Source organism: Chionomys nivalis, chromosome 10 (genome assembly GCF_950005125.1).
Source record: "Chionomys nivalis chromosome 10, mChiNiv1.1, whole genome shotgun sequence".
In the NCBI taxonomy this organism is placed as follows: domain Eukaryota; kingdom Metazoa; phylum Chordata; class Mammalia; order Rodentia; family Cricetidae; genus Chionomys; species Chionomys nivalis.
This window is the reverse complement of record NC_080095.1, coordinates 1,259,344-1,282,337: the sequence shown is the minus strand read 5'-3', so window position 1 is coordinate 1,282,337 and position 22,994 is coordinate 1,259,344.

Below are 22,994 nucleotides of genomic sequence, written 5' to 3'. Positions count from 1 at the left end.
GAAGAGAGTATAGGGAGCTTGTCTAAGCAAGTATTAGATCCTGACATAATGGTTGTAGGAACAATTGAAAATGTTCCTTTAAAATATTATTTTTACTTATCTGTGTTTGTGAAAATCTGTGTGTTGCCAGAAGAGAGCACTGGGTCCACTAGAACCAATGTCACAGGCATTTGTGAGATATACGAACTTGAGTCCTCAAGAAAAGCACCAAGCACTCTTAACAATTTGAGCCCTCTCTCCAATTCTGAATATATTATTATTCTCTTCACCTCCATATATAATATATTGACTGATGGCCTCTGTCCATTATTTGTTATTTTTTCTGATCCCAAATTGCTTCATAATATTTTATAAGTGGCTTGATAGTTTCTCTCATTCTTCACTGTGCCTCTTTGCTCACTTGGCACACAGTCTGTCTGCATAGCAGCAATTTGACCATGGCCCCATCTCTTTTAGAGACTAAATAACAAGGTTGCATGAGCTCCAAAATCAATTTTGGTTAGGGCCTGGCTTGAATTTCCTGTGCCCTGAACAATGCTCATAAATAGTATTTTGTTAGAGAATACCACCTTCACCTGGTGGGAGCTCCATTCTATAGCGTTAGGTGAAGACTCTATCTCAAAACAATGTTAGCAAAGGGCTTGCGAGATGACTTGATTAAGAGAACTTCCTACCCTTCCGAGAACCAGAGTCCCCGCACCCACACCAGGTAGCTCTTAATTACCTATAACTCCAGCTACAGTGAGTCCAGTGCCCTCTTCTGACCTTGTAGAACACTGTATATATAATAAACAAATCTTTACAAAAGAATGAATTTTACAAACTATTAAACCACTAATCTAGTGTGCTGTTTGTTTACTATTTAGATTTATCGTGCCAAGAAAGGAAGCACACCTTGTGGAGAAGAAACAGAAGATGGAATTAAGCATGATAAGGTACTATATATTACTATAAACAATATATAAAGAGGATACTTTTATATTCTTCACTAAAAGGTGTTCTTTTCTAAGTTCCAGGAGAGTCAAGGCTTCACAGAGAAACCCTGTTTCAGGGGAAAAAAAGAAAGAGGGGGGAGGCTAGAGGAAGTTAACAAGTCATTATATTTTCATGTAAATTATTTTTCTCTCAGTGTTATGTAGTGATGGGGGAATATCACTTTGACACCTATGGCACAAAAGATCAGTGGGGAAAACCAACATTCCTCAAGATGCACTAGGGATGTAAGAGTAGAGAACAGTTCAGCTGTTGTAACTATCCTCCATCTGTCCAGGGAGCACATGAACATAAAAATGTCAAGTGTAGCAGCTGGAAAGGTCGAGACTTGAGATCCCTAGAGCGTGTCAGCCAGCCAAACTGATCAAACCAGGGAGAGATCTTATCTAAGACATTAGATGAAAGCAGCTGAGTAAGGCTCACAATGTAACCTCTGACTTCTGTATGCACACATGCATACTCATGACCACATAAACACGCATAACACACACAAGGGAAAATTCATTGTGATCTAATATGGAAAACATTTAGTGAGTTATTTAATATTTCTCTATATAATTAAATATATAAATTAATCTACTCAGATATTTTTTACATACCTACTGTGTGCCAGGCACCAAAAATGCAGTAATAAAGAACAGAAAATTTTGACTTTATTCTGTTAGAAAGAAAGTAATGATAATTAAATGAGGAACCATTAGGCAAATAACAACAGGTGCTATGAAAGAAAGCTGAAGCAGGTTGAGGGCCATAAGCTATTCCATGGAGTAAAAATAACACTTGCTATTTTAGAAGGTAGTATCTACTGAATTGGGGGAAGGGAAAGGATTAGGTACTGAAAACCTGAAGGATGCTGTAGGTTGATTCTGATGAAGTGTTTGGGCTCTTTTCCAGAGGATTTATATAATGACTCCAAGCTGGAGTCATTAGAGGCAGAAAACAAAGCACTCCATGAAGAGATTGCAAGATTGGAGAAAGAAAGAGAAAAAGAACAAGTTAGTAACCGTGTTTTTGAACTTACTTGACAACTCTTTAGACTTTTGAGCCTGTTTGAGAAGACCTTCTTATGAAAGGTGTTTTTAAATGGGTTAACAAATAAGCTTCTTAGAGGTGAAATAGTATAGACTTTCAGTGAAGCCATGTGTGGTATCTGCGGTACTTTGTTTTCCCTTGTGGTCTATCAGTCGTGGACTAATGGTGCTCAGAATATGATGAAAGACTCCTGCCTGTTTATATAAGGCCCAAACTACCCTTTGGACAGGGTCCCTGGGGTATTTACTTGCAAGGAGCATTGTTTTCAAGAGGTTCTGAGTTTAGGTAGTGAAAACACAATGGTATAGTGTATACATATAGAGTATACTGTAATATGCATGATTTTATAAAAGCAAGATGATAATGTGGGTGTTTATTTAAATATGTAAGGGTATTTTGCCTACATGTATATCTGTGTACCACATTCACACTGTGCCAGTGGAGAAGAGAAGAAGATGTCAAATCTGAACTCAAGATACAGAGAGTTGTTAAATTGAATTCAGGTCCTGTGAAAGCGGGCATTGCTTGTAACCCTGATAACAGAATCTAACTTTATCTTGGTTTTATTAGTGGAGCACCTAGATTGTTCTGAAAAGTAATCAGATATTAAGTATTTGTGTTACTACTTTATACTTGGTTTTTCCCTATCTGGAACTGAAGTCTTTCATTAAATTATTACGTTACAGTAGTAATACCAAAGTTTTTTTTTTTTTTTTTTAGTTCTTTTGACTGGTTCTAAGGTAAGTGTAAATAATATTGCTTTCTTAAAAATACAGAATGCTTCTTGGTAAAAATAACTAATTTAGTACTTATTTTCTTCAAGAATCATCTACTATCATTAAAGAAATTGAACACTTCCTTGTAGTCAGATGTTGAAAAGTGTAAAGCATACATGAGCAGTTTGGAGTCACATTTGTTCATCCCAGATAAGAAACTGAGTGGCCTCGATGAGGAAATTAGTAGATTAGGTAAGCAAAGCTAAGGGATCATTTAGATTGTCCTATGGGCCTCTGTAAATAGCTATGTGATCTTTTCCTTCTTTGATAACTTTCTGTAGTAGTTATGAAGTTTTCAGTATTAGTTCTTTCAACCAGGCATAGGAGCACACACCTTTAATCCTAGCATGTGGGAAGCAGAGGCAGGTTGATCTCTGTGAGGCTGAAGCCAGCCTGGTCTACAAAATGAGTTTCAGACTTGTATCGTGAGACCCTGTCTCAAAAAAAAACCAAACTAATAATTGTCTGCATTTTCATCCTGCCTGGTTTCTGTCCTCCCACCAGGTCCCACAGACATTTATCCCCAAAGAAATCACACAGAGGTCTATAGTAATGACAAACTGATTGGCCCATCAACTCAGGCTTCTTATTAACTCTTATAACTTATATTAACACATTATTTTTATCTATGTTGGCCACATGGCTCAGTTCGGCTGAGCAATCACATCTTCCTTCTTCTGTGGTTGGGACAGGACTGGGGAGGAATGAATTCTTCTTTTCTGTTTTACCCACCTCTACTTCCTGACTGGATAGTGGCCAATCAACGTTTATTTAAAACATGATTGAAGAACTCTACAGCCTTACTAAGGAATCTTCATCTGCCTCCCCACAGACTATTTTCCATCCATTCAAATACATTTTCTTTTGTCTTGCCATTTCCCTAAGCCACTTATGTTCTTTGCTGAAGATGTTGTATCAGTTGAAATTCTAAGCAACCCTCTGAGAATTCTTTATCTTCTAAGTTGCTCCAGTGTGCCCCCTGCCGTGTGTGTGTGTATGTGTGCATGTGTGAGTGTGCATGTGCGTGTGCGCAAATGTGTGTGTGTTCATATATTTGTATCTACTTGTAATTTCTTTTTTTTATTGAAAGAATTTTCTGCCTCCTCCCCGCCTCCCATTTCCCTCCCCCTCCTCCCAGCCCTCCCCCCTCCCCCCACTCCTCTTCTCCTCCCTCTCCAGTCCCAAGAGCAGTCAGGGTTCCCTGCCCTGTGGAAAGTCCAAGGTCCTCCCCCCTCCATCCAGGTCTAGGAAGGTGAACATCCAAACTGTCTATGCTCCCACAAAGCCAGAACATGAAGTAGGATCAAAACCTGTGCAAGAGTTGTCTCCAGAGGTTATGTTTGTCTTTGTAAATATATACCTTGATTTAAGCACATAGGGGGCAGGTAGCTTTTCTTTATGTGCTAATTTTTAATTATCTGTGATTCAATAGTCTCTTATAATTAGAGGAAGACATAGTCAATGCTTCCATAAAAACAAGTACTAAATTGTTAGGATGAAAAGGGAAGATGGCCTTGTGGGATGATGAAATTCCGTAGCTTGCTTCTGCAGGCAGATGCAATGGAGTCCTATTCGTCTATGAACACTCCTACAAAACCCCCCAAAGACCATGAATCTTCCCACCTCTAACCCCTTACCTGTTTTGTGTATCCAGAGATGATTATGAATATAATAAACAAATGACAACATGAAAAAATAAAACATGATTGACCGAATATATACAATTGTCCTGCAACAAATAATAATTATTTTTTTCTCTCATACCTCCAAATGTAATCTAAGAGTCAATAAATATGTGCTTGCCAAAGGACTCAGGAAGAATCTGTTTTTTTTCCCAGCTTTTATGGGTGATAGCTTATGTGGGTTTATGTCCACATCACTCTAATCTCTACCTTCATCTTCTTACTGTCTTTTTTCTGCATCCTCTTTTTTCTTCCTTTTTAAGGCTATATTTGTATCCCATGCTGGTTTTGAATTGAAGATCCTCTGGCCCCAGCATCCAGGGCTCATAATAATACATAACCTAAGCTCACCTCAAACTCAAAATATTGCCTCCAAAAATTAGAATTATAAATTGCCACCACATCCTTCTCTTTTCTCCCCTCTCTCTGTCTTTTCTTTTTTCTTTTTTTCCTTTTTGTTTGTTGGTTTGTGTTTTTTCTTCCAAGATAGGGTTTCGCTTTGTAGTGTTGGCTACCCTGGAACTCTCTTTGTAGACTAGGCTGGCCTTGAACTCACAGAGATATGCCTCCCGAGTGCTGGGATTGAAGGTGTGTGCCATCACTGCCCACCTTTTTTTTTTTAAGTTTTATGTGTATGTTAAGTTTATGTGTACCACATGTGTACCTGATATCCTCAGGTCGGAAGAGGGTGTCAGATCTGCTGGAACTGGAGTTAGAGATGGTTGTAAGCTACCCATGTAGGCTCTGGGAACTAAACCTGGGCCCTATGGAAGAGCACTATGTTCTTCAAATGTTGTGCATCTCTCTGGTCCCTAAGTCATCATCTTCCTATCTGCATGAATTCTCCGTTTACCTCTATCTTACAGTGGTACCTATGGTGATGTTTAAGGCACACCTGCATAATTGAGGGTTCTCTCATGTCAGCATTCCCAATCACTTGCATGAGGACCATTTTCCAGATTAGGCAATTTTTACAAATTCAAGAGATGTGGAGACCTTCCCAGCCCACTGTACTTCCAGCGTTCTCAGTACATGACATTTTTAGTTTTGAACAGTCTAACGGAGCAAACCCGTTTGATGGTACACTTATCTCAGGGTCTCAAGTACTAGGATTATAAGTGAGAGCATTGTTCTTTTTCTCTGTAAAAGCTTTACTTTGAAACATAATCACGCTGAAGTTAGAGCAGTGTTCCTTTTCTCTGTATCATTTAGTGAGAAACGCACATGTGTTTCTCTGGAAAGAGAAACATTTGTTTGGGACATGTCAAAGGATTGTTAGAAGTGAGAGAAGTTTTGGTTTTCTCTGTAAAAGCTTTATTTTGATAGATAATCACGTTCTTTTGTAAGTGTACTAATTTCATGAGAAGATTTATTGAGAAATGCACATGTGTTTCTCTGAAAAGAGAAGTAGTTGTTTGGGACATTTCAAAAGATTGTTAGAAGCACGAGCAGTGTTCCTTTTCTCTTTACAAGCTTGAATTTGAAGCATAATCATGTTCTTTTGAAAGTGTATTAATTTCATAAACATCTCTAGTCAGAAACGCACACGTGTTTCTCTGAAATGAGAATCAGTTGTTTGGGACATGTAAAAGTATTGTTAGAATCGAGTCTAGAGTTTCTTTTCTCTGTACAAGCTTTACTTTGAAAGATAACCATGTTCTTTTGAAAGTGTATTAATTTCATGAAAAGCTCTAGTGAATAATGCACATGTGTTTTTCTGACAAGAAAAGCAGTTGTTTTGGCCACGTGAAAGCATTGTTAGAAATAATAGAAGTGGGCTTTACTCTGTACAAGCTTTCCTTTGAAACATCATCACATTGTTTTGAAATTGCATATATTTCATGAAAAGCTTTAGTGAGGAACGCACATGTATTTCTCTGAAAAGAGAAGCCGTTGTTTGGGACATGGCAAAGCATTGTTAGAGGTGAGAGCAGTGAGCTTTTCTCTGTACAAGCTTTATTTTGAAAGATAATCACGTTCATTTGAAAGTGTATTAATTTCATGAAAAGCTTTAGTGAGAAAAACACAAGAGTTTTTCTGAGAAGAGAAGCAGTTGTTTGGGACATGTCTAAGGAGAGTTCAAAGTGAGAACCGAGATCCTTTTCTCTGTACAAGCTTTACTTTGAAAGATAATGACGATCTGTTTAAAGTGCATTAATTTAATGAAATGCTTTAGTGAGAAACGCACATGTGTTTCTCTGGAAAGAGAAGCAATTGTTTGAGTCATGTTAAAGCATTGTTAAAAGTGAGAACAGTGGGCTATTCTCTGTACAGCTATACTTTGAAAGATAATCTCATTCTTTTGATAGTGTATTAATTTCATGAGAAGCTTTAGTGAGAAATGCACATGTGTTTCTTTGAAAAGAGAAGCAATTGTTTGGGACTGTTAGAATTGAGAGCGTTGTTTCTTTTCTCTGTAGAAGCTTTACTTTGAAAGATAATCATGCTCTTTGGAAGTGTACTAATTTCATGAGAAGCTTTAGTGAGAAATGCATATGTGTTTCTCTGAAAAGAGAAGCAGTTGTTTGGGACATGTCAAAACATTGTTTGAAGTGAGAGCAGTGTGCTTTTTTCTGTACAAGCTTTACTTTGAAAGATAATACATTCTTTTGAAAGTGTATTAATTTCATGAAAATCGTTAGTGAGAAACGCACATGTGTTTTTCAGAAAAGAGAAGCATTTCTTTGGGTCATGTAAAAGGATTGTTAGAAGAGAGAGCCATTAGCATTTCTGTGTACAAGCTTGAATTTGAAGCATAATCAGTTTCTTGGAAATTGTATGAATTTCATGAGAAGCTTTAGTGAGAAACGCACATGTGTTTCTCTGAAAACGGCAGCAGTTGTATTGTGAAATGTCAAAGCATTTTGAGAAGTGAGAGTTTTACCTTTTCTGTGTACATGTTTGAATTTGAAGGATAATCAGGTACTTTTGAAAGTGTATTAATTTCATGAAAATCTCTAGTGAGAAACACACAAGTGTTTCTCTGAAAAGAGAATCGGTTGTTTGGGACATTTAAAATATTGATAGAATTGAGTATAGAGTTGCTTTTCTCTGTATAACCTATGATTTGAAAGATACACATGCTCTTTTGAAAGTGTATTAATTTCATGAAAAGCTCTAGTAAGAAACACACATGTATTTCTCTCAAAGAGAAGCACTTGTTTGGGAAATATCAAAGGATTGTTAGAAGTAAGAGCCATTCGTTTTTTTGTGTACAAGATTGAATTTGAAGGATAATCACTTTCTTTGAAAGTGTATGAATTTCATGAGAAGTTTTAATGAGGAACGCACATGTTTGTCCCTGAAAAGAGAAGTAGTTGTTTCGGGAAATTTCAAATCATTGTGAGAAGTGAGAGCCAATACCTTTTCTGTGTACAAGCTTGAATTTAAGGATAATCACGTTTTTTGGATATGTATTAATTTCCTGAAAATCTCTTCTGAGAAATGCACATGTGTTTCTTTGAAAAAAGAAGCAGTTGTTTAGGCTATGTCAAAGGATTGTTAGATGTGAGATCGGTGTTCTTTTTCTCTGTACAAGCTTAACTTTGAAAGATAATCAGTTTCTTAGATAGTGCATGAATTTCATGAACAGCTTAAGTTAGAAACGCATATGTGATTCTCTGAAAAGAGAAGCAATTGTTTGAGAAATGGCAAAACATTGTTAGAAGTGAGAACAGTGGGCTTTTCTCTGTACAAGCTTTACTTTGAAAGATATCATGTTCTTTTGAAAGTGTATAAGTTTTATGAAATGCTTTATTGAGAATCACAAGTGTTTTTCTGAAAAGAGCAGCAGTTTTTTGGGGCATGTCAAAGGATAGTTAGAAGTAAAAGCAGAGATCCTTTTCTCTGAACAAGCTTTACATTGAAAGATAATCTTGTTCTTTTAAAAAGTGTACTAATTCTGTGAGTAGCTTTAGTGAGAAACGTGCATGTGGTTCTCTGAAATGAGAATCAATTTTTGGGACATGTCAAAGGGTTGTTAGAAGTGAGAGCCTTATTCTTTTTCTCTGTGCAAGATTTACTTTGAAAGATAATCACGTTCTTTGAAAGTGTTTTAATTTAATGAGACGCTCTAGTCAGAAACGCACATGTGTTTTTCTGAAAAATGAAGCAGTTGTATGGGACATGTCAAAGGATTGTTAGAATTGAGTGTAGAGTTCCTTTTCTCAGTTCAAACTTTACTTGGAAAGATAATGACTTTCATTTAAAAGTGTATTAATTTCACGAAATGCTTTAGTGAGAAACGTACATGTGTTTCTCTGAAATAGAAGCAGTTGTTTGTGATATGTCAAAACATTGTTAGATGTAAGAACGTTGTTAGTTTTCTCTGTAGAAGCTTTAATTTGAAAGATAATCTCATTCTTTTGAAAGTGCACTAATTTCATGAGAAGCTTTAATGAGAAATGCACATGTGTTTCTCTGAAAAGAGAAGCAGTTGTTTGTGCCATGTCAAAGGATTGTTAGAAGTGAGAGCAGTGTTCCTTTTCTCTATACAAGCTTGAATTTGAAGCATAATCATGTTCTTTTGAAAGTGTATTAATTTCATAAACATCTCTAGTCAGAAACGCACATGTGTTTCTCTGAAATGAGAATCAGTTGTTTGGGACATGTAAAAGTATAGATATAACTGAGTGTAGAGTTGCTTTTCTCTGTACAAGCTTTACTTTGAAAGATAATCACGTTCTTTTGAAAGTGTATTAATTTCATAAAAAGCTCTAGTGAGAAAGGCACATGTGTTTCTCTGACAAAAAAAAAGCAGGTGTTTCGGCCATGTGAAAGCATTGTTAGAAATGACAGCATTGGGCTTGTCTCTGTACAAGCTATCCTTTGAAACATCATCACATTCTTTTGACATTGTATATATTTCATGAAAACTGTTAGTGAGGAATGCACAAGTATTTCTCTGAAAAGCGAAGCAGTTGTTTGGGAAATGGCAAAGCTTTGTTAGAAGTGAGAGCGGTGGGCTTTTCTCTGTACAAGCTTTACATTGAAAGATAATCACATTCTTTTGAAAGTGTATTAATTTCACGAAAAGCTTTAGTGAGAAACACACAGGTGTTTTTCTGAAAAGAGAAGCAGTTGTTTAGGACATGTCAAAGGATAGTTTGAAGTGAGAGCTGAAATCCTTTTCTCTGTATAAGCTTTACTTTGAAAGATAATGACGTTCTTTTTAAAGTGTATTAATTTCACGAAATGCTTTAATGAGAAACGCACTTGTGTTTCTCTGAAAAGATAAGCAGTACTTTGGGCATTGGGAAACCATTGTTACAGGTGAGAGCATTGTTACTTTTCTCTGTAGAAGTTTTTCTTTGAAAGACAATCACATTTATTTGAAAGTGTACTAATTTCATGAGAAGCTTTAGTGAGAAAAGCACATGTGTTTCTCTCAAAAAAACGCAGTTGTTTGTGACATGTCAAAGCATTGTTAAAAGCGAGACCATTGTTCCTTTTCTCCATTGAAGCTTTACTTTGAAAGATAATCATGTTCTTTTGAAAGTGTATTAATTTCATGAAAGCTTTAGTAAGAAACACATATGTGTTTCTTTGTAAAGAGAAGAATCATTTGGGACATGTCAATGGATTATTAGAAGTGAGAGCAGTGTTCCCTTTCTCTGTACAAGCTTGAATATGGACAATAATCACGTTCTTTTGAAAGTGTATTAATTTAATGAAATGCTTTAGTGAGAAAAGCACATGTATTTCTATGAAAAGAGAAGAATTTTGGGGGGACATGACAAAGGATTGTTAGAAGTGAGAGCAGTTTTCATTTTCTCTGTATTAATTTCATGAGAAGCAGTTGTTACGGCCATGTCCATGCATTGTTAGAAGTGAGAGCCTTTAGCTTTTCTTTGTACAAGTTTTACTTTGAAAGCTAATCACAGTGTTTTAAAATTGTATTAATTTCATGGAAAGTTTTCATGAGAAATGCACATTTGTTTCTCTGAAAAGAGAAGCAATTGTTTGGGATGTGTCAAAGGATTGATAGAAGTGAGAACGTTGTTACTTTTCTCTGTAGAAGATTTCCTTTGAGACATAATCACGATCTTTTGAAAGTGTACTATTTTATGAGAAGCTTTAGTGAGAAATGCACATGTGTTTCTCTGAAAAGAGAAGCAGTTGTTTGGGACATGTCAAAGGATTGCTTAAGTGAGAGCAGTGTTCCTTTTCTCTGTACAAGCTTGATTTTGAAGGAGTACGTTCTTTTGAAAGTGTATTAATTGCATGAAAATCTCTAGTGAGAAACGCACACGTGTTTCTCTGAAAGAGAATCAGTTGTTAGAGATATCTATAAGTATTGTTAGAATTGAGTGTAGAGTTGCTTTTTTCTTTACTAGCTTTACTTTGAAAGATAATGGCGTTCTTTCTAAAGTGTATTAATTTCACAATATGCTTCATTGAGAAACCCACATGTGTTTCTCTGAAAAAGAAGCAGTTGTTTAAGACATGTCAAAGGTTGGTTAGATGTGTGAGCATTGTTACTTTTCTCTGTAGAAGCTTTACTTTTAAAGGTAATCACGTTGTTTTGAAAATATACTAATTTCATGAGAAGCTTTAGTCAGAAACGTAGATGCGTTTTTCTGAAAAGAGAACCGGTTGTTCAGCACATGTCAAAGGGTTGTTAGAAGTGAGAGAATTTATACTTTTCTTTGTACAAGCTTTAATTGAAAGATAATCAGTTTCTTTGAAAGTGTTTCTGTGAACAGAGAAGCAATTGTTTGGGACATGTCAAAGGAATGATAGAAGTGAGAGTGTTGTTACTTTTCTTTTTAGAAGCTTTTCTTAGAAAGATAATGACGTTTTTTTATAAAGTGTATTAATTTCACAAAATGCTTTAGTGAGAAACCCACATGCATTTCTCTGAAAAAAGAACCAGTTGTTTGGGACATGTCAAAGGTTTGTTAGAAATGAGAGCATTGTTACTTTTCTCTGTAGAAGTTTTCTTTGAAAGATAATCACATTCTTTGAAAGTGTGCTAATTTCATGAGAATCTTTAGTGAGAAACGCACACGCATTTCTCTGAAAAGAGAAGCAGTTGTTTGGGATATGTCAAAGGATTGTTAGAAGTGAGAGCACTGTTCCTTTTCTCTGTATAAGCTTAAATTTGAAGTATAATCACGTTTTTTGAAAGTGTATTAGAAGTGAGAACTGTGTTCCATTTCTCTATACAAACTTTATTTGAAAGATAATCACGTTCTTTTGAAAGTGTATAATCTCATGAAATGCTTTAAGTCAGAAATGCACATGTTGTTCTTTGAAAAGAGAAGAAGTAGTTTTCGACATGACAAAGTTGTTAGAGTAAGAACAGTGTAGTTTTCGAATGACAACATTTGGAAGATGACAAGTCTGGAACATCTCAAAAAAGAGTTAGAAGTGAGTTCCGTTTTGCTTTTCTTTGTTCAAGCTTTTCTTTGAAATAAAATCATGTTCTTTGGAAAGTGTATAATTTCATGAAATGCTTTAGTGAGAAATTGACATGTGTTTTTCTGAAAAGAGGAGCAGTTGTTTAGGACATTTAAAAGTATTTTTAGAATTTAGAACAGGGTATCTTTTCTCTGTTCAAACTTTACTTTGAAAGATAATCACGTTATTTTGAAAGTGTATAATTTCATGAAATGCTTAAGTAAGAAATGCACGTGTGTTTCTCTGAAAAGAGGAGCAGTTCTTTGCAATCAGACAAAGAATTGTTAGAAGTTAGAACAGTGTTCCTTTTCTCTGTACAAACTTTATTTGAAAGAAAATAACGTTGTTTTGAAAGTGTACAATTTCATGAAAAAGTTTAGTGAGAAATGCACATGTGTATCTCTGAAAAGAGAAGCAGTTGTTTGGAACATGTCAAAGTATTGTTAAGAAGTGAGAACAGTGTTCTTTTTCTCTGTACAACTTTACTTTGAAAGATAATCATGTTCTTTGAAAGTGTATAATTTCATGAAATGCTTTAGTGACAAACTCCCTGTGTTTCTCTGAAAAGAGGGGCAGTTGTGTGTGACATGACAATGTATTTTTTGAAGTATGAACAGTGTTTCATTTCTCTGTACTATCTTTACCTTCTGAAAGTGTATAATTTCATGAAATGCTTTAGTGTGAAATGCACATGTGTTTCTCTTCAAACAGAAGCAAATGTTTGGAACATGTCTAGTTTAGAGCATTTCAAAGAAGAGTAATAAGTGAGTTCTGTTTTTCTGTTCTTTCTGCAAGATTATTTAAAAGAAAATCACGTTCTTTTGAAAGTGTATAATTTCATGAAGTCTTTTGGTGGGAAAAGTAAATGTTTTTCTCTGAAAAGATGGGCAGTTGTTTGCAACATGACAAAGTATTGTTAGAAGTGAGTACAGTGTTCCTTTTCTCTGTACAATTTTTACTTTGAAAGAAAATCACATTCTGTTGAAAGTGAATAATTACATAAAATGATTTAGTGAGAAACGCACATGTGTATCTCTGAAAAGAGAAGCAGTTGTTTGGAACATGTCAAAGTATTGTTAGGAGTGAGAACAGTGTTCCTTTGCTCTGTACTAACTTTACTTTGAAAGATTATGATATTCTTTCAAAGCATATAATTTCATGAAATGTTTTAGTGAGAAACACACATGTGTTTCTCTGAAAAGAGAAGCAGTTGTTTGGAACATGGCAAAGAAGAGTTAGAGGAGAGTTCTGTTTTGCTTTTCTTTGTGCAAGCTTTACTTTGAAAGAAAATCACATTCATTGAAAGTGTATATTTTCATGAAATGATTTAGTGAGAACCGCACATGTGTTTCTCTGAAAAGGGGAGCAGTTGTTTAGGACATTTATAAGTATTTTTAGAAGTGAGAAGAGTGTTTCTTTTTTTTTGTTCAAACTTTACTTTGAATGATAATCACATTCTTTTGAAAGTGTATAATTTCATGAAATTCTTTGGTGAGAAAAGTAAATGTTTTCCTCTGAAAAGAAGCGCAGTTGTTTTCGACATGACAAAGTACTGTTAGAAGTGAGTACAGTGTTCCTTTTCTCTGTACAATCTTTACTTTGAATAAAAATCACATTTTTTTGAAAGTGAATAATTTCATGAAATGGTTTAGTGAGAAATGCACATGTGTATCTCTAAATAGAGAAGCAGTTGTTTGGAACATGTCAAAGTATTGTTAGAAGTGAGAACAGTGTTGCTTTTCTCTGTACAAACTTTACTTTGAAAGATAATCACGTTCTTTTGAAAGTGGATAATTTCATGAAATGTTTTAGTGAGAAACGCACATGTATTTCTCTGAAAAGATGTGCAGTTGTTTGCAACATGGCAAAGTATTGTTACAAGTATTAACAGTGTTCAATTTATCTGTACAATCTTTACTTTAAAAGAAAATCACATTCTTTTGAAAGTGTATAATTTCATGAAATGATTTAGGGAGAAACGCACATGTGTTTCTCTGAAAAGAGGAGCATTTGTGTGGGACATGTAAAAGTATTGTTAGAAGTGAGAAGACTGTTTCTTTTCTCTGTAAAACCTTTACATTGAAAGATAATCACGTTCTTTTGAAAGTGTATAATTTCATGAAATTCTTTATTGAGAAACAGACATGTGTTTCTCTGAAAAGAGAATCAGTTGTTTGGAAGATATCATATTTGGAACATGTCAAAGAAGACTTAGAAGTGAGTTCTGTTTACTTTTCTTTGTGCAAGCTTTACTTTGAAAGAAAATCACAATATTTTAAAAATGTATAATTTCATAAAATGCTTTAATGAGAAATGCACATGTGTTTCTCTTAAAAGAGGAGCAGTTGCTTGGAACATATAAAAGTATTGTTAAAAGTGAGAACAGTGTTCCTTTTCTCTGTACAAACTTTACTTTGAAAGATAATCACGTTCTTTTGAAAGTGTATAATTTCTTGAAATGCTTTAGTGAGAAATGCACATGTGATTTTTGTAAAGAGAAGGAGTGGTTTGCAACATGAAAAAGTATTGTTAGAAGTGAGAACAGTGTTCCATTTCTTGTACAAACTTTAATTGAAAGAAAATCACATTGTTTTGAAAGTGTACACTTTCGTGAAATGTTTTAGTGAGAAATGCACATGTGTTTCTCTGAACAGAGGGACAGTTGTTTGCAACATGACAAAGTACTGTTACAAGTATTAACAGTGTTCAATTTATCTGTACAAAATTTAAAAGAAAATCACATTCTTTTGAAAGTGTATAATTTCATGAAATGGTTTAGTGAGAAACGCACATGTGTTTCTCTGAAAAGAGAAGCAGTTGTGTGGGACATATAAAAGTATTGTTAGAAGTGAGAAGACTGTTTCTTTTCTCTGTACAAACTTTACATTAAAAGATAATAACGTTCTTTTGAAAGTGTATAATTTTATGAAATGCTTTATTGAGAAAAAGACATGTGTTTGTCTAAAAAGAGAAGCAGTTGTTTGGAAGATACCAAGTTTGGAACATGTCAAAGAAGACTTAGAAGTGAGTTCTGTTTTGCTTTTCTTTGTGCAAGCTTTAATTTGAAAGAAAATCATGTTCATTGAAAGTGTATATTTTCATGAAATGCTTTAGTGAGAAATGTACGTGTTTCTCTGAAAAGAGGGGTAGTTGTTTGAGACTCGACAAAGTATTGTTAGAAGTTAGTACAGTATTGCTTTTCTCTTTACAATCTTTACTAAAAGAAAATTGCATTCTTTTCAAAGTGAATAATTTCATGAAATGGTTTAGTAAGATACACACATGTGTATCTCTGAAAAGAGAAGCAGTTGTTTTCGACATGACAAAGTATTGTTAGAAGTGAGAACATTGTTCCATTTGTCTGTACAATATTTACTTTGAAAGAAAATCACCTTATTTTGAAAGTGTATAATTTCATTAAATGCTTTAGTGAGAAAAGCACATGTGTTTCTCTGAAATGTGTAGCAGTTTTTTGGGACATGTAAAAGTATTGCTTGAAGTGACAACAGTGTTTCTTTTCTCTGTACAAACTTTATTTTGAAAGATAATCACGTTCTTTTGAAAGTATATAATATCATGAAATGCTTTATTGAGAAACGGACATGTGTTACTCTGAAAAGAGGTGCAGTTCTTTGCGACCGGAAAAAGTATTGTTCGAAGTGAGAACAGTGTTCCTTTTCTCTGTACAATCATTACTTTGATAGCAAATCACGTTCTTTTGAATGTGTATAATTTCATTAAATAGGGGGCTGGAGAGATGGCTCAGAGGTTAAGAGCATTGCCTGTTCTTCCAAAGGTCCTGAGTTCAATTCCCAGCAACCACATGGTGGCTCACAACCATCTGTAATGAGGTCTGGTGCCCTCTTCTGGCCTTCAGACATACACACAGACAGAATATTGTATACATAATAAATAAATAAATATTTTAAAAAAATATTTCATTAAATGGTTTAGTGAGAAACGCACATGTGTATCTCTGAAAAGAGAAGCAGTTCTTTGGAACATGTCAAAGTATTGTTAAGAATTGAGAAGAGTGTTACTTTTCTCTGTACAAACCTTACTTAGAGAGATAATCACGTTCTCTTGAAAGTGTATAAATTCATGAAATGCTTTAGTGAGAAACACACATGTGTTTTTCTAAAAAGAGATGCAGTTCTTTCCGACAAGACTAAGTATTGTTAGAAGTGTGAACAGTGTTCCATTTCTCTGTACAATCTTTACTTTAAAAGATAATCACATTCTTTTGAAAGTGTATAATTTCATGAAATGATTTATTGAGAAATGCACATTTTTATCTATGAAAAGAGAAGCAGCTGTTTGGAAAATGTCAAAGTATTGTTAAGAAGTGAGAACAGTGTTCCTTTTCTCTGTACAAACTTTACTCTGAAAGATAATCACATTCTTTGGAAAGTGTAATAAATTCATAAAATGTTTTAGTGTAAAATGCACATGTGTTTCTCTGAAAAAAGGAGCAGATGTCTGGGATATGTAAAGGTATAGTTAGAAGTGAGAACAGTGTTCCTTTTCTCTGTAAAACTTTGCTTTGAAAGATAATCATGTTCTTTTGAAAGTGTATTTATTGCATGAAATTCTTTTAAGAAACACACAAGTGTTTCTCTGTAAAGAGAAGCAGTTGTTTGCGACCTGTCAAAGTATTGTTAGAACTGAGATAAGTATTCCTTTTCTCTGTACAAGCTTTACTTTGAAAGATAATCACATTGCTTTGAAAGTGTGTTCATTTCCTGAAAAGCTTATTTAGAAACGCACATGTGTTTCTTAGTAAAGAGAAACAGTTGTTTGTGACAAGTCAAAGTATTGTTAGAAGTGAGATTAGTGTTCCTTTTCTCTGTACAAGCTTTATTTTGAAAGATAATCACATTATATTGAAAGTGTAGTTTTCCTTGAAAAGCTTAAGTTAGAAACGCACTTGTGTTTCTTGGTAAAGAGAAGCAGTTGTTTGCAGCACATCAAAGTATCGTTAGAAGTGAGATCAGTGTACCTTTCTCTGTACAAGTTTACTTTGAAAGATAATCACATTCTTTTGAAAGTGTATTCATTTTATAAATAGCTTTAGTAAGAAATGCACATGTCTTTCTCTGTAAAGAGAAGCATTTCTTTGGGACATATCAAAGTATTTTTACAAGTGAGATCAGTGTACCTTTCTCTGTAGAAGCTTTACATTGAAAGATAACCACATTCTTTTGAAAGTGTATTCATTTTATTAAAAGCTTTAGTAAGAAAAGCACATGTCTTTCTCTGTAAAGAAAAGCAGTTGTTTGTGACATGTCAAATGTTTGTTAGAAGTGGGATCAGTGTTCCTTTTCTCTGTACAAGCTTCATTTTGAAATATAATCTCGTTCTTTTGAAAGTGTATTCTTTCCTGAAAAGCTTTAGTTAGAAACGCACTTGTGTTACTTGGTAAGGAGAAGCTGTTGTTTAGGACATGTCAAGGTATTGTTTGAAGTGAGTTCAATATTCCTTATCTCTGTAGAAGCTTTCCTTTAAAGATAATCACATTCTTTTGAAAGTATATTCATTTCCAGAAAAGCTTTAGTAACTAACACACATGTGTTTCTTGGTAAAGAGTAGCAGTTGTTTGCGTCATGTCAACATCTGGTTAGAAGTGATATCAGTGTTCCCTTTCTCTGTACAAGCTTTAATTTGAAGGATAATCAAGTTCTTTTGAAAGTGTATACATTTTTTGAAAAGCATTAGTTAGAAACACACATGTGTTTATTGGATAAAGAAAAGCCGTTGTTTGCGACATGTCAAAGTATTTTTAGAAGTGAGATCAGTGTACCTTTCTCTGTACAAGCTTTACTTTGAAAGATAATCACATTCTTTTGAAAGTGTATTCATTTCATTAATAGCTTTAGTAAGAAACGCACAAGTGTTTCTCTGTAAAGAGAAGCAGTTGTTTGCGACATGTCAAAGTATTGTTAGAAGTGAGATCAGTGTTCCATTCTCTGTAGAAGCTTTGCTTTGAAATACAATCACATTCTTTTAAAGGTGTATTCATTTCTTTAAAAGCTTTAGTAAGAAACGCACATGTGTTACTTGGTAATGAGAAGCAGTTGTTTGCGACATGTCAACGTCCTATTAGACCTGAGATCAGTGTTGCTTTTCTCTGTAGAAGCTTTAATTTGAAAGATAACCACATTCTTTGAAAGTGTATTCATTTCATAAATAGCTTTAGTAAGAAATGCACATGTGTTTCTCTGTAAAGAGAGGCCATTTTTTGCGACATGTCAAAGTATGGTTATTAGTGAGATCAGTGTTCCTTTTCTCTGTAAAAGCTTTACACTGAAAGATAATCATGCTATTTTGAAATTGTATTCTTTCCTGAAAAGCTTTAGTTAGAAACGCACTTGTGTTACTTGGTAAGGAGAAGCAGTTGTTTGCAACATGTCAAAGTGTTGTTTGAAGTGAAGTCAATATTCCTTTTCTAGGTACAAGATTTACTTTGAAAGATAATCACATTCTTTTGAAAGTATATTCATTTCCTGAAAAGCTTTAGTAACTAACACACATGTGTTTCTTGAAAAAGTGAAGCAGTTGTTTGCGACATGTCAACGACTTGTTAGAAGTGATATCAGTGTTCCTTTTCTCTGTACAAGCTTTACTTTGAAGGATAATCACATTCTTTTGAAAGTGTATACATTTCTTGAACAGCTTTAGTTAGAAACACACATGTGTTTCTTGGTAAACAGAAGCAGTTGTTTGCGACATGTCAAAATATTGTTTGAAGTGAGATCAGTATTCCTTTTCTCTGTACAAGCTTTAATTTGAAAGATAATCACGTTCTTTTGAAAGTGTATACATTTCTTGAAAATCTTTAGTAAGAAACATACATGTATTTCTCTCTAAAGAAAAGCAGTTGTTTGTGACATGTCAAATTACTGTTAAAAATGAGAACAGTTTTCTTTTCTCTCTACAAGCTTTACTTTGAAAGATAATCTCATTGTTTTGAAAGTGTATTCATTTCAAAAATAGCTTTAGTAAGAAACGCACAACTGTTTCTCTGTAAAGAAAAGCCATTTTTTGCGACATGTCAAAGTATTTTTGGAAGAGAGATAAGTGTTCCTTTCTCTGTAGAAGCTTTACTTTGAAAGATAATCACATTTATTTCAAAGTGTATTCATTTCATGAAAAGCTATAGGAAGAAACACACATGTGTTTCCCTGTAAAGAGAAGCAGTTGTTTGCGATGTGTCAAATTATTGTTAGAAGTGATATCAATGTTCCTTTTCTCTGTAGAAGCTTTACTTTGAAAGATAGTCACATTCTTTGGAAAGTGTATTCATTTTATAAATAGCTTTAGTAAGAAACACACAAGTGTTTCTCTGTAAAGAGAAGCAGTTGTTTGCGACATGTCAAAGTATTGTTAGAAGTGAGATCAGTGTTCCTTTTCCCTGTAGAAGCTATGCTTTGAAATATAATGACGTTCTTTTGAAAGTGTATTCATTTCTTGAAAAGCTTTATTAAGAAACCCACGTGTATCTTGTTAAAGAGAAGCAATTGTTTGCGACATGTCAAAGTATTGTTTGAAGTGAGATCAGTATTCCTTTTCTCTGTAGAAGCTTTATTTGAAAGATAATCACATTCTTTTGAAAGTGTATTCATTTCTTGAAATGCTTAAGTAAGAAACGCACATGTCTTTTTCTGTAAAGCAAAGCAGTTGTTTGTGACATGTCAAAGGCTTGTTAGAAGTGAGATCCATGTTCCTTTTCTCTGTAGAATCTTTGCTTTGAAATATAATCACGTTCTTTTTAAAGTGTATTCATTTTAGGAAAAGATTTATTAAGAAATGCACATGTGCTTCTCCTTATAGAGAAGCAGATTTTTTCGACATATCTATTACTGTTTGAAGTGAGATCAGTTTTCCTTTTCTCTGTAGAAGCTTTACTTTGGAAGATAATCGCATTGTTTTGAAAGTGTTCATTTAAAAAATAGCTTTAGTAAGAAATGCAAAAGTGTTTCTTTGTAAAGAAAAGCAGTTGTTTGCGACATGTCAAATTACTGTTAGAAGTGAGATTAGTTTTCCTTTTCTCTGCAGAAGTTTTACTTTGAAAGATAATAACGTTCTTTTGAATGTGTATTTATTTCATGAAATGCTTTTGTAAGAAAAGCACATGTGTTTTTCTGTAAAGAGAAGCAGTTCTTTGGAACATGTTAAAGTATTGGTAGAAGTGAGATCCGTATTCCTTTTCTCTGTACAAGCTTTACTTTGAAAGATATTCACATTCTTTTGAAAGTGTATTCATTTCTTGAAAAGCTTTAGCATGAAACACACATGTGTATCTTGGTAAGGAGAAGCAGTTGTTTACGACATTCAAAGTATTGTTTGAAGTGAAATCAGTATTCCTTTTCTCTGTAGCAGGTTTACTTTGAAAGAAAATCACATTCTTTTGAAAGGGTGTTCATTTCATAAATAGCTTTAGTAAGAAACGCACATGTGTTTCTCTAAAGAGAGGCCATTTTTTGTGACATGTCAAAGTATTGTTAGAAGAGAGATCAGTGTTCCTTTCTGTGCAGAAGCTTTACTTTGAAAGATAATCACATTCTTTTGAAAGTGTATTCTTTTCAGGATTAGCTTTAGTAAGAAACACACGTGTTACTTGGTAAAGAGATTCAATTGTTTCCTAAATGTCAAAGTCTTGTTAGAAGTGAGATTAGTGTTCCATCCTCTGTAGAAGCTTTGCTTTGAATGATAATCATGTTCTTTTGAATGTGTATTCATTTCTTGAAAAGTTTTAGTATGAAACGCACATGTGGTTCTCTGTAAAGAGAAGCAGATGTTTGCAATTGTCAAATGACTGTTAGAAGTGAGATTAGTTTTCCTTTTCTCTGCAGAAGTTTTATTTTGAAAGATAATCACGTTCTTTTGAAAGTGTATTAGTTTCATATATAGCTTTAGTAAGAAACGCACAATTGTTTCTCTGTAAAGAAAGGCCGTATTATGCATCATGTCAAAGTATTTTTAGAAGAGATATCAGTGTTCCTTTCTCTGTAAAAGCTTTACTTTGAAAGATAATCACATTCTTTTCAAACTGTATTCATTTCATGAAAAGCATTAGGAAGAAACGCACATGTGTTTCTCTGTAAAGAGAAGCAGTTGTTTCCGACATGTCAAGTATTTTTAGAAGTGAGATCAGTGTTCCTTTTCTCTGTAGAAGCTTTGCTTTGAAGTATAATCATATTCTTTTGAAAGTGTATTCATTTCATGATAAGCTTTAGTAAGAAACGTACATGTGTTTCTCTGTAAAGAAAAGCACTTCTTTTCGACATGTCAAATTACTGTTAGAAGTGAGATCAGTGTTCATTTTCTCTGTGAAAGCTTTATTTTGAAATATAGTCACGTTCTTTTGAAAGTGTATTCATTTCTAGAAATGCTTTAGTAATAATGCTCATGTGTGTCTTGGTAAGGAGTAGCAGTTGTTTCTGACATGTCAAAGTCTTGTTAGAAGTGTGATCAGTATTCATTTCTTGGTAGAAGCTTTACTTTGAAAGATAATCACATTCTTTGAAAGTATATTCATTTCATAAATAGCTTAAGTAAGAAACACACAAGTGTTTCTTTGTAAAGAGAAGCCATTGTTTGTGACATGTCAAAGTATTGTTAGAAGTTAGATCAGTGTTCCTTTACTCTGTAGAATCTTTGCTTTGAAAGATAATCACGTTCTTTTGAAAATGTATTCATTTCTTGAAAAGCTTTTGTTGGAAACGCACATGTGTTCCTTGGTAAAGAGAAGCAGTAGTTTGCGACATGTCAAAGTATTCTTAGAACTGAGATCAGTATTCCTTTTCTCTGTAGAAGCTTTAATTTGAAAGATAATCACATTGTTTTGAAAGTGTATTCATTTCATAAATACCTTTAGTGAGAATCTCACAAGTGTTTATCTGTAAGAGAAGCAGTTGTTTGCAACATGTCAAATTACTGTTAGATGTGAGTACATTGTTCCTTTTCTCTGTACAAACTTTACTTTGAAAGATAATCACCTTCTTTTGAAAGTATATTCATTTCTTGAAAAGCTTTAGTTAAAAACGCACATGTGTTTCTTGGTAAGGAGAAGCAGTTGTTTGCAACATGTCAAAGTACTGTTAGAAGTAAGATCAGTGTTCCTTTTCTCTGTAGAAGCTTTATTTTGAAAGATAATCATGTTCCTTTGAAAATGTAATCATTTCTTGAAAAGCCCTGGTTGGAAATGCACATGTGTTTCTTGGTAAAGAGAAGCCGATGTTTGCTACATGTCAAAGTATTGTGAGAAGGGAGATCAGTGTTACTTGTCACTGTACAAGCTTTACTTTGAAAGATAAGCACGTTCTTTGGAAAGTGTTTTCATTTCTTTAAAAGCTTTAGTAAGAAACGCACGTGTTTCTCTGTAAAGAGAAGCAGTTTTTGCGCCATGTCAAATTACTATTAGAAGTGAAATCAGTATTCCTTTTCTCTGTACAAGCTTTACTTTGAAAGATAATCACATTCTTTTGAAAGTATATTCATTTCTTGAAATGTTTTAGTAAGAAACACACATGTGTTTCTTGGTAAGGAGAAGCAGTTGTTTGCGACTTGTCAAAGTATTTTTGAAGTGAGATCAGTATTCCTTTTCTCTGTAGAAGCTTTACTTTGAAAGATAATCATGTTCTTTGGAAAGTGAATTCATTTCTTGAAAAGCTTTAGTTAGAAACAAACATGTGTTTCTTAGTAAAGAGAAGAAGTAGTTTGCGATATGTCAAAGTATTGTTAGAAGAGAGATCAGTGTACCATTTCTCTGTAAAAGCTTTACTTTGAAAGATAATCACGTTCTTTTGAAAGTGCATTCATTTATGAAAAGCTATAATAAGAAACACACAATTTTTTCTCTGTAAAAGGAAGAACTTGTTTGCGACATGTCAAGTTATTGTTAGAATTGAGAAAGGAGTTCCTTTCTCTGTATAAGCTTTACTTTGAAAGATAATTACATTCTTTAGAAACTGTATTCATTTCAAGAAAAGCTATAGAAAAAATGCAGATGTGTTTCACTGTAAAGAGAAGCAGTTGTTTACGACATTTCAAAGTCTTCTTAGAAGTGAGATCAGTGTTCCTTTCTCGCTACCAGCTTTACTTTGAAAGA